Source organism: Triturus cristatus, chromosome 4_2 (genome assembly GCF_964204655.1).
Source record: "Triturus cristatus chromosome 4_2, aTriCri1.1, whole genome shotgun sequence".
Taxonomy (NCBI): domain Eukaryota; kingdom Metazoa; phylum Chordata; class Amphibia; order Caudata; family Salamandridae; genus Triturus; species Triturus cristatus.
In genome coordinates this window covers 964,558,138-964,574,299 of record NC_140586.1, presented here as the reverse complement: position 1 = coordinate 964,574,299, position 16,162 = coordinate 964,558,138, and the positions used below count along the sequence as shown (strand labels likewise).

The window sequence follows — 16,162 nt, the reverse complement described above, 5'->3', positions numbered from 1 at the left end:
CAATGTGTGTGTTTCTGTCTGCGTATGCGTGTGTATTTGTATCTGTGCTTGCACGTTGGTGTGTGCCTATCTGTGCATCTATGTTTATTTTGAAGGTTTTTTGTTTTATTGCACTTAAAAGGCCCATTGGGTGGGTGAGAGTGCTGTACTAAGAACAATATTTGTGACAATAACTACTGGCTGGGAAAAAAGTAACCTCATTAGTACCAGTTTAGTACCTGAATTCAACAATCTGCAACTGTACGGTGACAGATAAACTTTGCAGAGAACATGCCAGTGCCCAGCACAACGGCACGTTTTTTTTTTGCTTTCATTTGAGCTACGATGTGTTTATTGTTATAATCTGAGATTATGCAGTAGGTTGAGGATTATGTGTCATGTTTGTGAATTACATAGTCCTGTTTAAAGTCCTGTGGCTTCAAGAGCATATAATTCCATTGTTGTTACTTTCTTTTTCAGAGCCAGCATATTACTCTTGTCTCCCCTCCCTCATAACCTAATTCCCATTTTCTAGTTCTCCAGCGCCACAAGGTCATACGAATGGCAATAGTGCTTTGCAAATATCACCACTCCAATGCATACAAAAAACAAAAGTAAAAACATTGTCATTTTTAACACAAGAGCTCTAGCTTTTACAAATGTGATACCTATTGCATTGCAAATGCTTGGTATGAATTGGTGTTGGATTTTTATTGTGTGTTGTTTCCTTCCTATTTACTGTTATTGGTGTTTTTAAATGCTGAACACACCCGTCTCCCAAGTTAAGCCTCAATGCTCGTGAGCCGAGCCACCATGGGTCGAGCAAGGATTCATTTATTGAGACTTTACTGGACCTTACCTGCGATTGTGGCGTTGCTCCTAGCTGTAGGTGCTTACCTGCACTTACTAACAAACCACCTTCCAACATTTGGTGCGCAGTAGTGGGGTCCAGTGTTTGCGTTTAATGCAATACAGCATTTAAGTGAAGATCTTTAAAAATACTCCAAACTGACCTAGAGCAAAATAGATTTAATGAAATGTTGACGAATTTCTTTTAATGACTTCATTTTTTAATCTTTCTAAATAGTTCTGATCAATTGGTGCCAAAGCTTTTCTGTGACCCAAAACTGATCGATCTGGCTCGCCTACCCACACTCACTGTAGCTGAGCTTAGGGTGATGTGCAGAAAGAGGGGTTTACCTGCCCATACCAACACTAGGAAAGGAGAGCTGGTGCATTACTTTGAGGCCTGGGCAGTGCTAGAAGAAAGAGGAAGTTCCACTGACAGAGGGGGGGGGGGTAAGTTGACCCTTCCAACCTCCACGAGGAGGATGATGACCGCCTGTCCATTCTTTCAGACACCAGGGCCAGACCTACAGCTCGTGGGAGGAAGGATTTATGGGATCCACCAAAGAAGAGGCAGAACTGTCCCTCAGGAGAAGAGTGTGAGGCCCAGTTAGCTTACATAGCTGTGGAGGATAAAAAGCATGCCTTGGCGCGGGAGAAGTGGACATGTGAAGGCAAATCAAGAGATGGTGGCAACTAAACAGATATTTGAGATGTCAAGGGGTGGTGGGTTTGACCCAAAGCTGCCCAAGGAGGTTGTCCCTAAGTACTAGGAGTGTGACAACATACAAGAGTGGCTGGCAGCATTTGAGAGGGCCCCCAGAACGAGAAGGGTTAACTCTCCATACTGGGGTTCACTCCTGTAGGACTTGGTCCCAGTAGCTGGGAGGGATGGGCTCCTGACGCTAGAGGGGGAGGCAGCAGAGGCTTACTCACACATGAAGCAGTGTCCGATCGGGAAATCTGGGCTCACCCCACAGCAGTACAGGATGAAGTTCAGGGCCCCCGACAAAGTCAGCACCCAATCTTGGGGGGACTTTGTTGGTATATCAGTGAAGGCACTAGAGGGCTGGATACAGGGTAAAAAGGTAAGTACATGTGTGGGGTCTCTCATCTGTTCATGGAGGAGTCTCAGTGTCTAGTTGATTCTAAGTTGTCTGGCCCCAGGGAGGGGAGACAGCTGATAGGTGGGTGTGTAAAAGAGATCCAAGAAGTCCCCGGGGTAGACTCCAAGAAGGGAGCGGGGGGGTAGGCCCACAAAAACCTAAAGAAGGAGGTGGTAGGCTAACTGAAGTGATTCCCTCAGTACCCCAGAACCCTAAAAAGAAGGAGGGCAGATCCTACCCCAACTCTGACAAGCAGAGGCAGGAAAACCAGGGCTTAAAAACATCTTTGAGAACACTCTGTGTTTTGACTGTTTGAAGCCAGGTCACTTTAGAGGTGTCCCCGCCTGTTCAAAAAAGGTGGTTAGTACTGGGCTGTCCAGTGTAGCCTCCATAAAGTAGGACACCTCAGACAAGGAGGTCCTCCTAGCATTGTGTTGGACGACAGATCCAGATGGTTAGCTGGGGATCCCTGAGGGTGGGAGTAGGCAATGGGGCGGTCGCCCAGGGCACACACCCATCCAAAGATCCTGGGTAGCCAGTCCCTATGGTTAGGAGCCTGGGATCCCAAAAGAAAGGGGAAAAGAAAAGGAAAGGAAAGGGAAGCCACTCCTAAATAGAGATCCAGTGAGCCAAGGGAATCCCGACCCAGTAAGGAGGAAGAGCAGAGATGGCATGGTAAGGCTTCACCTGACCCCAAGGACGTCCTGAGCAGTCCGGCAGCTGTCAAGGTGGAGGGTGGAAGAAGGGTGTCTGCCACAGGATGTGGTAGCCCCCACTCTAAACAGCAGAAGAGGTTCCAAGAACCCAAAGTTGCCCCTAAAGCAACTCAGCCACTTGTCTGTGGAGAGCTGAGGGTGTGGTCTATGATTTGCGCTCCCCTCAGTGTTGAGCAGTCCATGATTTGCGCTTCTCTCAGTGTTGAGTGTAGTGTGACACTACAGTCAACAATGACGGGAGCGCAAATCATGGACTTCATGTACCATGATGCAAAGGAGCAAACTTTTCTGGGATATGATGTAGTGTCCGGCCACACCCTTTTCCCTGCCCAAACTGCTTTTCATGACCTCCTCTACCATTTAGCACACATTCCTAATGTTCCTTCTTGTAAAAAATTGGATTCCGGCCCATTGATTACACTTCATCTGGCCCGAGCCGGTGAGTACGGCTGGAGCCGAAGAGTACGGCCCGGGCGTGGAGAGTACGGTCCGGGTGAGGAGATTCTGGCCAGACTGCGGAGATTCCGGCCTGACTGCAGACATAAAGATACGACTCGTAAATGACCTCTGTGAATACCAAAAGTCGTAAAGATAGAATTTTGTCTCAGATGGCCTTTGTGAATTCGGCCTATCTTTTGACAGGAGTAAGCAATAATAATAATTCAAACGTGTTAAATTAATAGATGCAATGAATCCAACAACTTGCCATGGTTGGATGTATTGTAACTATTGGTGGAATAAAGTTATAGAATTGCTTTCCAAAAGTTACCCAATTCAACTCTGTAGCAGCCTCTTCAGATTGGCCAACCTTTGACAGGCTGAGCCAAGCTGCCTTAATGAGGTGTGAAGTAGCCTGACATGAGACTAAATAGACATCTGGTGGGAGAAGATATGCAGCTGTCAGGACAGGAAGGGGGCTGGGTAGCCAAACTGGCCTTCAAAGGAAGAAAGACAGTGAGGACAGGAACCAGGCCCACCCCCGCTTCCTGCACCCCCAGCCAGGTGGGAGCCCCTGTAATTGAATTAAGAGAGGGGCTGGAAGGCAAGTGTAGGGGGAAAGTTAGCCACACCTGTGGGTGGGCTTAGCCAGACTTGAAGCTCCAGGAGAGATTTTCTCCATTTTGTTTTTTGTGCAACCATGCTTTCTGGGACACAAATATGTCACACTTCTGGGGAAGTGGTCATCACAGAAATGGCACCCTGCACCCCATTGGTCAGGGGCACACCCCTTGTTGTCAGCCCAGAAACCTGGAACAATAGGGGATGGCTGCCCAGCAACATCAGGTGCCTGCATGGAAATATCAAGAGAAGAACGTCTGCCCTGGTGAACTCTGGTCTGCACTACAACACGACTGCCCTCATAAGGACTGCACCTGATACACACTTTGTGCTTTACAGAAGAAGACTTTACCTTGCTTCAAAAAGATTAAAGAGTGGACTCCCTGAAAGCAACAGTTAGAAAAGAGCTCCGAGTACTCACCTGCAACAACTCTACCAAGACAAGCCCAGCTGACTAACTTCACTTGGACTTTAACCCCTTGTGTGCCACGCCCTTTCCCCGCCCTGTGCCGGCCGTTGCATTAGCGGGCGGGGTTCATGACAAGCTGGACTCGTCATGGGCACAGCGCAACCGCGGACCATGACGAGTCCAGCTCGTCATGGGCACACAAGGGGTTAAAGGATTTGACCAGGTGCATTATGGGAATTGTATTCCTAAACCTCCAAAAGGCAAATCAGAGCTTCTGGACCCTTTACTGGTGTTGTGGACCCTCAAACACCCAAACTAAATATCTGGAGGAGAAGGACTGCCCTGTAAGACCCTTGGGCTGCTCAAGAGAGCCCTGCACTCATAAGGACTGCACCTGCTGCACTCACAAGGCTTCACCACAAAAGGACACTGCCTGTCTCAAAGGATAAGAAGTGGACTCCCTGATCAGCAATAGGTAGAAAAGTGCTGGAAGGGCTACCTGCAACATCAGCAACAAGGACAACTCCAGCTGACAAACTACACCCGGATTTTAATTGAATTGACCTGGTGCATTGTGGGAGTTGTAGTCCCAGACCCCAAGAGGGGTCTGGGACTACAACTCGGCAGACATCAGACGCGCCCCCCTACCTGAACACCTTCAGGAAGACCCTCAAGACCAGATCTGCGGACCCCTCCTCCCCCTCAGCGCCTTGAGACCCTCACGGGTGAGTAGCACGCTTACAATTCCCTGACTGACTGATTGAAGAAGCAAACCAGAGATTCTAAACTTTTGGCTTCTGCGGTGGACCACTTCCTGCATCAAGAAACACTTCTGGAAGTGAGGGTAAAAGTATTAAATTGCAGGCGGCCTGAACTCTTGACTTTGCCCCAGTCCAGAAGAACCTTTTCTTAACTCTTTGAGTGCTATTTGCTTCTAAGCACTAGTTTTACTTTTAATATGTACAAATTCATAGCGCCGGTTCCTGCATTAGATTTTTGTCGTTTTGGTGTCATTTTAATCATAAAATTGGCTATTTCTATAAATTAGTGTCAGATTTTTATTTTGTGTTTTTTCCTACTTATTTACTGGTGTGTTCTAAACCCTTTACACACCTGTCTCCTAAGTTAAGCCTGACCACTTGTGAGCCAAGCTATCAAGATTTGAGCAAGGACTAATTTATTGAGACTTTACTGGATTTTTTTTGGGATTGTGCAGTTGGTACTAGCTGTAGGTACCTACCTGCACCTACTAACAAACCACATTCCAACGTGCAGTAAGATACAGTGCGGCGTTCAGAAGTTTCTTGCAGTACATTAAGATGCAGTGCAGTGGTACAGATTTCGAACAGCTAAGTAATAAGCAGTGCAAATTGAATAGATTTATCACAGTAAGATGTAGTGCAGTGGGACAGATCCCTCACAGTGCAGCAAGATGCAGTGCAGTGCACAGATTCCTCATAGTGCAGTAAGATGCAGTGCAACGTGCACATATTTTCCATAGTGCAGTAAGATACAGTGCATTGTGAACAGATTACTCACAGTGTAGTTAGATGCAGTGCAGCATGCACAGATACCTCATAGTGCAGTAAGATTCAGTACAGTGCACAGATTCTTCAAAGTGCTGTAAGATGCAGTGTCAAGTGCTGATTCCTCACAGTACAGTAAGATGCACTGCAGCATGCACAGATTCTCAAAGCGCAATAAGATGCAGAGTGCACGCAAGATGTAGTGCAGTGGGACAGATCCCTCACAGTGCAGCAAGATGCAGTGCAGTGCAGCAAGATGCAGTGCAGTGCACAGATTCCTCATAGTGCAGTAAGATGCAGTGCAACGTGCACATATTTTCCATAGTGCAGTAAGATACAGTGCATTGTGAACAGATTACTCACAGTGTAGTTAGATGCAGTGCAGCATGCACAGATTCCTCATACTGCAGTAAGATGCAGTGCAGTGTGCACAGATTCCTTACAGTGCAGTAAGATGCAGTGCAATTTGCACACACTCCTCAATGCAGTAAGATGCAGTGCAGCATGTACAGATTCCTCACAGTGCAGTACGATGCAGTGCAGTGTGCACAGATTCCTCATAGTGCAGTAAAATGCAGTGCAGCATGCACAGATACCTCATAGTGCAGTAAGATTCAGTACAGTGCACAGATTCTTCAAAGTGCTGTAAGATGCAGTGTCAAGTGCTAATTCCTCACAGTACAGTAAGATGCACTGCAGCATGCACAGATTCTCAAAGCGCAATAAGATGCATAGTGCACGCATTCTTCACAGTGTGATAAGATGCAGTGCACACATTCCTTATTGTGCAGTAATATCTAGTGTGCACAGATTCCTCACAGTGCAATAAGATGCACCGCAGTGTGTAGAGATTCCTCACAGTGCAGTACGATGCAGAGCAGTGTGCACAGATTGCTCACATTGAAGTAAGTACAATGGGCACAGATTCCTCACATTGCTGTAAGATGCAATGCAGTGTGCTCAGATTTCTCATCGTGCAGTAAAATGCAGTGCACAGATTCCCCATATTGCAGTAAGATTTAGAGCATTGTTTACATATTCCTCACAGTGCATTAAGATGCAGTGTGCACAATTTCTCAGAATGCAGCAAGATGAAGTGCACAGATTCCTTATAGTGCAGTAAGATGTAGTGCAGTGTGTACAGATTTCTCACACTGCAGTAAGATGCAGTGCGGTGTTCTCAGATTCCTCATAGTGCAGTAAAATGCAGTACACAGATTCCTCATAGTGCAGTAAGATGCAGTGCATTGTTTACATATTCCTCACAGTGCATTAAGATGCAGTGCAGTGTGCACAGATTCCTCATAGTGCAGTAAGATGAAGTGCACAGATTCCTCATAGTGCAGTAAGATGCAGTGCAGTGTGTATAGATATCTCATAGTGCAGGAAGATGCAGTTCAGTGTGCACAGATTCATCACAGTGTATTAAGATGCAGTGTAGTACACAGATCTCTCATAGTACATTAAGATGCAGGGCACAGAATCCTCACAGTGGAGTATGATGCAGTCCAGTGTGTACAGAACCCTCATAGTGCAGTAAGATGTAATGCACACAGATTCCTTATAGTGAAGGAAGAATCGGTGCAGTGTGCACATATTCCTCAAAATGCAGTAAGCCGCAGTGCAGTGCACATATCTCCTCTTTAACACAAAGGAAAGCCCCCCGAGGCCCCCGGATAGAAGAGCCTAGCTCAGCCCCCAGAGGCCCCCGGATAGAAGAGCCCAGCTCAGCCCCCCGAGGCCCCCGGATAGAAGAGCCCAGCTCAGCCCCAGGGGCCCCCGGATAGAAGAGCCCAGCTCAGCCCGGCTCCTGCAGAGATTGCCCCCAGGATTATTCAGTTTATTTCTACAAACACAGTAGAAGGTGCTGACAATCTCCTACCTGAGCAGAAACCTGTGCAGACATGTCCACGTTCTCTCCTCCTCCTCCTGGGGGGCTGGGGAGGGTGGCAGATCTAGGGTCTGGGGGGGCAGGGGCAGATCTAGGGTCTGTGAGGGTCTGAAGATGAAGTTAACTGCACAGACACACAGGGAGTCCTTCCTCCTCTGCAGAGGCCCGAAGTGATGTCACCGCCGCTGCTGGTGCTGTCTCTGCCGCCGCTGACCCGGAAGAGGAAACCCTTCTCCCTTTCATCCAATGTGTAGCTCAGTGGTTTCATCAGCAGGCGAGGAGCGCCCTCTGGTGGCCGCTGATGGAACCGCCGCCTCCAGGCTCCAGCAGGGAAACAAGCATTGGTGCCTGTAAAGACACAGACATGGGTGTTTTTAAGACACACACAGTCCATGACAGGCCTCCCAGGGATGCTCTGTGAGACTTCAGCAGGAGCAGGACTCTTCTACATCCTGTTTCTTCAGCAAACTCCAAACTGGAGTCCATCTTCTGCCATTAGTTTTGAGACAAACCGAGAAATGTTACTCGAGGGGATGTAGTTCAGTGTAAGTGAACGCATTCTTTGCTCCTCAAATGATAGCTTTTGTATCTGTTTCATTTCTTGTGCATGGAGGTCTTTGCTGAAGCCTGGCCTCTCTGAATCTACAGCAGGCCCAGAGCTCTCCCTTCCTTGAGCACAGCTGCACACGTTTGTTTTATTTCCTCCATGAAGGACACATGTTTCCCTGAGGAGAAACACACCAACTGCCCTGTTGGTCTTGGCCCTTCTGGCAGGTTCACCCCTAAACTTTTTGCGAGTATATCAGCTTTTTCCCTATGGAGTACTAGTGGTTTTAGGCCTCTAGGCGCTTTCACACTGTGTCCCAGTGGAAAGCGCGTGCGCTCTGTGTATGGTTCAGAGAGACTGACCTGCCCTCCCATAGGAATGCATGGGGGATCTGAGTGACCGTGCTAGTTCCTGATGCGTGGGGAGTGCAGGGTCGAGTTTGATATGTGCAAACTCGTGAGAGTGAATGTTGCGCAATGATGTGTGCGGCGTTACTGTAGCTAGTATAGAAGTGCCACTTCTAGACACTGGCATAAATGTGCAGTGACTGTCTGGCGTGTGATTGGCTGGTGTGCCTGGCTCCAGGAGTCAGGATGGGTCTACCCCAGTGGTGAGTGGAGAGGTCTGCATGTTGATGAGTGGGAGGAGTACACCTATGACCTGAATAGGGCTGAGCTTTCCCCACACAATGCTGGCTCCGCCCCCTGTGGTGCGACTGATGACCCTGGCCTGTTCTGTGAATAGGGAGAGGGGCTGAGCAAAACAAAGTGCTCAAGAACCAGTTGCATCTGGTTCGCCCCTTCCCTGCACCTTGAAACAAAGGTAACCTGTGTATAAGAAGGGGCTGTGACCCCATGTAAAATGTTCTCTTCTGATCCTAACTTGAGGGGGCCTGCTGCTGCTGGGTGCCAGGAGAGACCACCACTGGGGACTGCCTCCCTGCTGGAGGGCCCTGTGAGCCCCCCTGCATCTAAAGACTTTTCCTGGACCTTGCCGTCAAGCGCCTGGGAAGCGCTATATCTTTATTTGCTGAGGAGCACCCTCGTTGGGGCCAGCAGCGCTGAGCTGCGATAATTTACGAGGGAACCCCGACGTAGGGATTCCCCCGCTTTTTGCCGTGTTTTATAGCGGGTGCCCACCCCACATTGTGGTGCTCGTTGGCGGGAGCCCACCCCGCTCTTTGTTGCCTTTAATTAAATAGCGGGTGCCCACCCCGCGTTTTTGCCTCGTATTGGAATTAGGGAAAAGCGGGTGCCGGCCCCGCAGATCTGCCGTCTTTGTATCCCTAGCGGGTGCCCACCCCACCAGGGGCTGTGAGGGGGGGTGCGGTGGTCGGGGGCAGCTTAAGATCTGAGGGAGGGGGCAGGGGCAGATCTGGGGTCTGAGGGGGGCAGGGGCAGATCTAGGGTCTGGGGGGGGGCAGGGGCAGATCTGGGGTCCGTGGGGGGTCTGTGAGGGTCTGATAATGAAGATAAACAGACACACAGGGGGCCTCCCTCCTCTGCAGTGGCCGGAAGTGATGTCACCATCCGCTGCCGGTGCTGTCTCTGTCGCCACTGACCCGGAAGAGGAAACCCTTCTCCCTTTCATCCAATGTGCAGCTCAGAGGGTTTTAGCAGCAGGCGAGGAGCGCCCTCTGGTGGCCGCTGATGGAACCGCCGGTGTTCTTTAAATGTCCCAGACATGAATGTTCTTCCATCAGTTTGTGTCTCACACTTGGGGTCACAGAGACCCTCAGACTCCCCACAGTGAACCCCAAAGGGCACTTTATGCAGCACTTTGTATTTTGTGGGGTCTGTAGAGAAATATTCACAGCTTCACTTGCAGGAGGATCTTCCAGACACTAGTGCAGAGGACAGAAGTGTGTCTGGTGTTTACAGACAGACAACCGGAAGTGACGCTTGTGTCATTACACACATGCTTGGAGTGAACTGGGCAGCTTCTTTCTACCTCTCCTGGTTCTGTGGGTTGTTCTTTATATTTAATATGGCTGTGTGTCCTCAAACACTCCCAGCTGTGGCTCAAATGAAGTTGGAATTTGTGGTTTAAGAGCCTGGTGCCTCTTCCAATATTACACCCCAGGCCTCTGTCTGCCAGGCTGTGACCAGAGGCTCTCTGTTTGTTGCTGCTGTGGGGGCCTCTAGGGTGGCGCCTTTACCAGAGGAACATAGCGGCCATCTGCTCAGGTTTTAACACTCAGCAAAGGCCGGACATGTGGAACTTTACATGAAATCACCAGCATTCATTTTGAAAATGACCTTCCTGTGTTGACATTTATTCAAATTATTATTAATAAAATTATTATTATTTCCACTTATAGAGCCCAACTGTTACCCAAGAATGTCTTGGCACCTAAGAAAGAAAAAACAGACAGTCTCAGTGGAAAGACTCCAAAGACTGAACAGAACCGAATTTGTTAATGTTTGTAAGGCCAGGTTTTCAGTAATTTCCAGAGAAAGAGCGACCACCAATCCGTCTCCTCCTCACGTGGGGCACAATAAGTAGGTTGGCATTAGCCAGTGAAGCCCAGTGGTGGCTCCTGCGCTAAGGTGGAGGAGCGTTGCCCTACTGCTCTTAGAGCAGTGAAAGAGGGAAAAGTAAAATGATGATAACTGAACGCTATCATCATTTTATTTTTGGGTGCTGCGAGGCTGGGTTAGGGTCGGGCAGGGCTGGTGACTAAGGGGGGAGGAGTGGACTATGCACACTAAGTGCGCATGACTGCTTGGCCGGACGTTTGCGACAGCCTGGTAGGGATTATGCACAGGCTCCTACTCTTGATCTGGGCGCCGATCCACGTGCCCAGACCAATCACAACGCTCCATTGCAGTGTTGTGATTGGCGTAGGGGAGCCTGTGTGCCCGGGTGCTTCCTGCATCTTCTTCCAGACTGGATTTAGAAAGAGCAGAGAAGCGAAGGAGAGATGAGTGTGTTTTTAAAAAAAAATTCAGTTTGTTCACTTGAGTAGAAAGGGCCAGACCTGCATCCATGTAAACTCCCAGGTTATGACCCACACAGGTGGAGAATTCATTGGCAGAGTGAGGTTCTGGACTTTTAAGAGTCCAGAGGTGTCAGGGAAACAACACCCAAAGACCCCTGAGTTCCTCCTGTCTCGGTGCACAAATAAACAGAGACACGGGCTTCTCGATGGCGGCGTCAAAGACCAAGGTTTATTTACTGCAGGGACACAGAAATCATAGGAACCACACAGAGGCAGAATCTACGAGACTGTTCGAATTGCATTAAGTGGGTCACTCTTTAAATACACGCAAATTGTCTTTAGGCAACATTACACAAATATTTCTCATGCTCAACCCGGCATCCCAAACAAACAGTAAATTTGACATCAAACAATAATTAGTCGTAGGTTTTCAGTATTCGATCAGATCCCCTCGACAGTTCTCCATTCTTCGCCCGATCCTCCCCATCATAAAAATCGTAACCTCCCCATTGTAAAAGCCCAGAAGGAAAGGAGCAGAGCCAGGTGCAAAGGATTGAAATGTAGGATAAGAGGTGTTTATGGATCATAAACGGGCATGGCTACCGTCTTCGGCCTTTCAGTCAGGACAACGGACACGAGAACCAGTATAGCAGGACTGGCCTCAGGCAAGGGAGGCAGCTTGATTCTGCCTGGTCATGCAGCGTCAGCCTTTCTCGGGCTCGAGCTTACGTGTCCTTAACAAGGTGACTCTGCCGGGGTCATCGTTCGTTCATTGACTATGTGAGGGCAAGAAACAAGATGGATGCCGTAACTAAAATGGATGCCATGACTTTTACGACAGAATGCCCTATTTCCCAGTGAATTCATGCTAGTTGCGCAGCGAAAACACTGTCATGTATACAATGGATCTTTTGCGGTTCATTGGTAACGAAATCGTGTCAGTACTACGATACCGAATTCACGGGTTCGGATCGCTACAGAACCTCAGACCGTCCTTTTGCCCTTACATAGGCAATAACTCACTCTATGTCAGATTCCATTTCTATGTTCATCAGGTCACTGATGTGTTGTTGAAGCATTACTCTATCCCGTGGCGTATCTCTAAAAACAGGTGGTCTTCTTACGCATGTAGAAATGCAGAGATTACATAAGGCAGGACCACACTGAACAATGAGACAGCACGAAAATAAAAATACTAATGCAACACCAGTGACTATCAGAACCTTCCATCCCCACGCGGACAACAGGCTCCAGAACCATCCCATTAATGACCAGTCACCTTCCTCTACATGAATAGAGTCAGAAATCTTATGTAACTTAGAGATGGCCTTGTATACTGTTGGCGCATTATCTGGAATAAAAACGCAGCAACATGATTGGATCATTTTACATAGTCCACCTCGATCTGCAAGTAACACATCAAGAACCATACGGTTCTGTAACGTCATGAGGCGATCCGCTTGAAGCTCAGCTGTCAAGTTACTAAGGGCACCCGCAGTTTCAGTGATGGTGGATTCAACTACCCGTGTTAGTTGACGTAAGTTTCTACTGTTGGCCATAGGCCCCCAGAATGGGAAGAAACCCTTGAAAAAGTCTCCTGCCTCTTGGCCAGCAGTATCTTCTTTACTGAAAACACCTCTCACAACTCTAGTTTTGTGATAATCCGGTGCAGCAGTATATGTCGGAGGTAACAGTTGAGCGATATAACATGAGCCTGAGAAATCAGCAGGCAGCCATGTATATGCTCTGTCTTGGCAAACAAAATAGGTACCCTTAGCAGCTAAGAATGCAGGGGAAGACTGTGACGGGAAAACATACGTTTCGATACAGTCACTTTTCCCTAGTCGAGCTTTCGGATTCCTCCCATTTCCTTGCAAACAGACTTGACCTTGGTGGGGTACGACCCAGATCGGAGTTGAGCTCTTACGTTTGTTCTCACCCAGAGTAATGCCGTATTCCGTAACATTCCAACCCACGTAAACTCGTAATTCATCCTTGGGAATGTACGGAGTATTGTTGACATCTCTCACCATGTCAGTGATTCCTTTTACCAAGGCTCTATTAGCAGAGTTATACCGGGTGGAACGCGGAGGTCGTGGGGGATAGGTCTCTAGGGCATAAGCGAACATGGTCTGAAATGCCCAGAATGATCCATTATAACTAAAAGGCAGAACCAGATAAGGGATGCCCTTGTCCATGGTATGTGGTATCAAGCCACATACCCAGCAGTTTGTTGTGTTGACCACTAGTTGATGTTGGTGCAAGAGCTGAATGAAAGTGTTATTTATAAACTCAGAGCGTCGAGCTTGCTCGTGGGCAGGAAAAGGATGGAAAGAATGAAGAGAAACAACAGTCGGAGAAACAGGAGCATGGGGAGATACTGTAGATGCAACAGGTGTAAAGATCAACTGAATACCAAAAATAATTCCGCCTACCAAGGTTATTAAGACAATCAGAAGTGTCAGAGTACATTGCATTAGGAAACATTTACTGTACAATATGTCATATAATTTTGTCTTGTGCACATTTATGACATTAACCCGTCGTAATTCAGGAAGCTCCATCTTCTACAACCGTTCGCAACGGATGGTTTGTACCTGTTAAAAACTTGCCTCTGTTTATCCTGGGAGTTCCCAAGACAAACAGAAGAAACCGACCTAGTGTCTGATCCCCTGCAAATTAAAACAAGGCACACGTTACGACCCTACGGTAACCCAGATGGTAAGGTGAGAGAAACAGAAAAAATAAAAAGATAAAAATTCTAGCAAACTTCCTGACTGAATGGAATGCAATACGATCAAAACAGTTTTGCAGTCTTCGAACAAAAAGGTAATAATGCAATGTCATTAGTTCATAACATGAGAACGTAGATTATATCTGTACTTTCCGGGTCTTGTCTGGTCTTGGAATAGTTGGTCTACAGGTGTGGAAATGTTCAACTCCACAGGTGACAAGTGTTCACTTTGTACAATACTCGGTTCAGGATTCAAAGGAGCGGTTCCTGTTGAGGTGTCAAAGTTCTGTGTTTCTGTTCGTGGGTGGTCCGTTAGGTACTCTGCATCACTGAAAGGGATGTGCCTAGGAACAGGTTCTGTCTCGGATACACCAATTCCCTGTCTAACCCAGTTGTCATAGGGGAGTGGAAGAGGGACACGCTTCGTATGGCTGGCGTGCACCCAATTTTTCCTGCCAGCTAGGCGTACTGCAGTTCTGGTTACGAGGAGGACCTGAAACGGTGTACTGCTCGATTTTCCCGGCCTTCTTGTGTTGTAGAGCGATCAATATGACTTCAGTCTCTTTCCATCCAAGTCTAAGGACTAGAGTAGTGAATAGGGCCTATTTATTAGACACTTTGACACAATCCCGTGCTCCTACCCATAGATCAGGGCCTACATACATAGCCTAGGGGAAAGATTCGTTAGCATTGAGGATAACTTGCCCTATAGTGAGGGTATTTCATGGAGTCGTGCTGAATTCAGGCCTGGTAGGCCTCAGACAGGAGAGACTCCATCTTTCTTTCTGCTCCGGCAGCTTGGGACATTTCTAGAGGGAGGGTGATGTTTTAGTTATGAGGTGTTATTCGCTCGGAGAGAACCGGTTCAGGCCGGCCCTTATCGAAGGAGTGTATTTTTCCCCTGCCGAAGACACTACATCAGGCCGGCCGGCTGGGAACGTGTCCTTGGCACGGGGAGGTACAGGAATTTGGTGGGCGGCAGGTTTCGAGCTGGAAATTTCCATGAGAGAATGCACCTCTATATTAGTGAAAGTCTGAGTTAGATATGGGTACTTGCTTCTAGACCATAGGCGGCATCTGGCCGTTAGCAGAAAAGCTACTACTTATTCTAGGGAAGACAGATGACGAACTTGAATCTAAAGAGGAGAGAGTAGCCGATGAGGAAGAGGTTCCAGTGACTCGGAGAGGGAGAAGGGAGTAGACCCGCGACTGCGGAGGTGTGACTTCCAGGCGAAGCCGAGGCACAGACGAGAAGGGAACCTAGATGACCATTGAGCACAGGCTACATACGACTAAGGTGATGTCGACCCCTTTTTCTTTGAAGTGTATAACTTAACCTTTTACTTTCCTTGCAGGTTGTATATATAATGTATTCTGCGAATGTGCATGTGGCATTTAAATAAAGTATTTAGCTTGTCGTGAGTTAGCATGTGTTGTGTATCTTTGTATAGGAGGATAGCCTATTCTTTTAGTCAGAGTTAACTCGACATGAACAGAGGTTAATCCTGGTCAGGTAAGTGGTAACTGGATGAGGGGGAAACGAGCCCCTCGAACTAGAGAACAGGTTGTGCTCAACTAATAGTCTTTGTGTGATCTGATATATAGTAATCCCGATTCCCCTGTCGTGTACTACGGTAATAATAGGATGAGCTCGTGCTAAGGCTGCCGTCTGGTAGGAGATTCTGGGTCTGCCTGAGGCCGCGAGACTATGTGTGTTGCTACCGTCTGGGTAGGAGATTCTGGGTCTGCCTGAGGCCGCGAGACTATGTGTGTTGCTACCGTCTGGGTAGGAGATTCTGGGTCTGCCTGAAGACCGCGAGACTGTGTATTGCTGCCGTCTGGGTAGGAGATTCTGGGTCTGTCTGAGGCCGCGAGACTATGTGTGTTGCTACCGTCTGGGTAGGAGATTCTGGGTCTGCCTGAAGACCGCGAGACTGTGTATTGCTGCCGTCTGGGTAGGAGATTCTGGGTCTGCCTGAAGACCGCGAGACTGTGTGTTGCTACCGTCTGGGTAGGAGATTCTGGGTCTGCCCGAAGACCGCGAGACTGTGTGTTGCTACCGTCTGGGTAGGAGATTCTGGGTCTGCCTGAAGACCGCGAGACTGTGTATCGCTGCCGTCTGGGTAGGAGATTCTGGGTCTGCCTGAAGACCGCGAGACTGTGTGTTGCTGCCGTCTGGGTAGGAGATTCTGGGTCTGCCTGAAGACCGCGAGACTGTGTGTTGCTGCCGTCTGGGTAGGAGATTCTGGGTCTGCCTGAAGACCGCGAGACTGTGTGTTGCTGCCGTCTAGGTAGGAGATTCTGGGTCTGCCTGAAGACCGCGAGACTGTGATTGCTGAGATCGCGAGGCTGTGAGGTCTTGATATATATATATATATATATAATAGGAATTCCCTGTCCTTAGGTGG

At 48.3% G+C, this 16,162-nt stretch overlaps 1 protein-coding gene across 1 annotated transcript in view; it reads right to left on the bottom strand.

Annotated features, from left to right (window-relative positions):
* The window catches only part of LOC146839152 (uncharacterized), a 61,392-nt gene extending 53,679 nt beyond the window's left edge, over positions 1 to 7,713 (bottom strand). Inside the window, exon 1 of the mRNA XM_085603179.1 lies at positions 7,524 to 7,713. The gene's annotated coding sequence lies outside the window, so the exon portion shown is untranslated. The remainder of the gene's footprint in view (positions 1 to 7,523) is intronic.
* Positions 7,714 to 16,162: the final 8,449 nt, after the last annotated feature.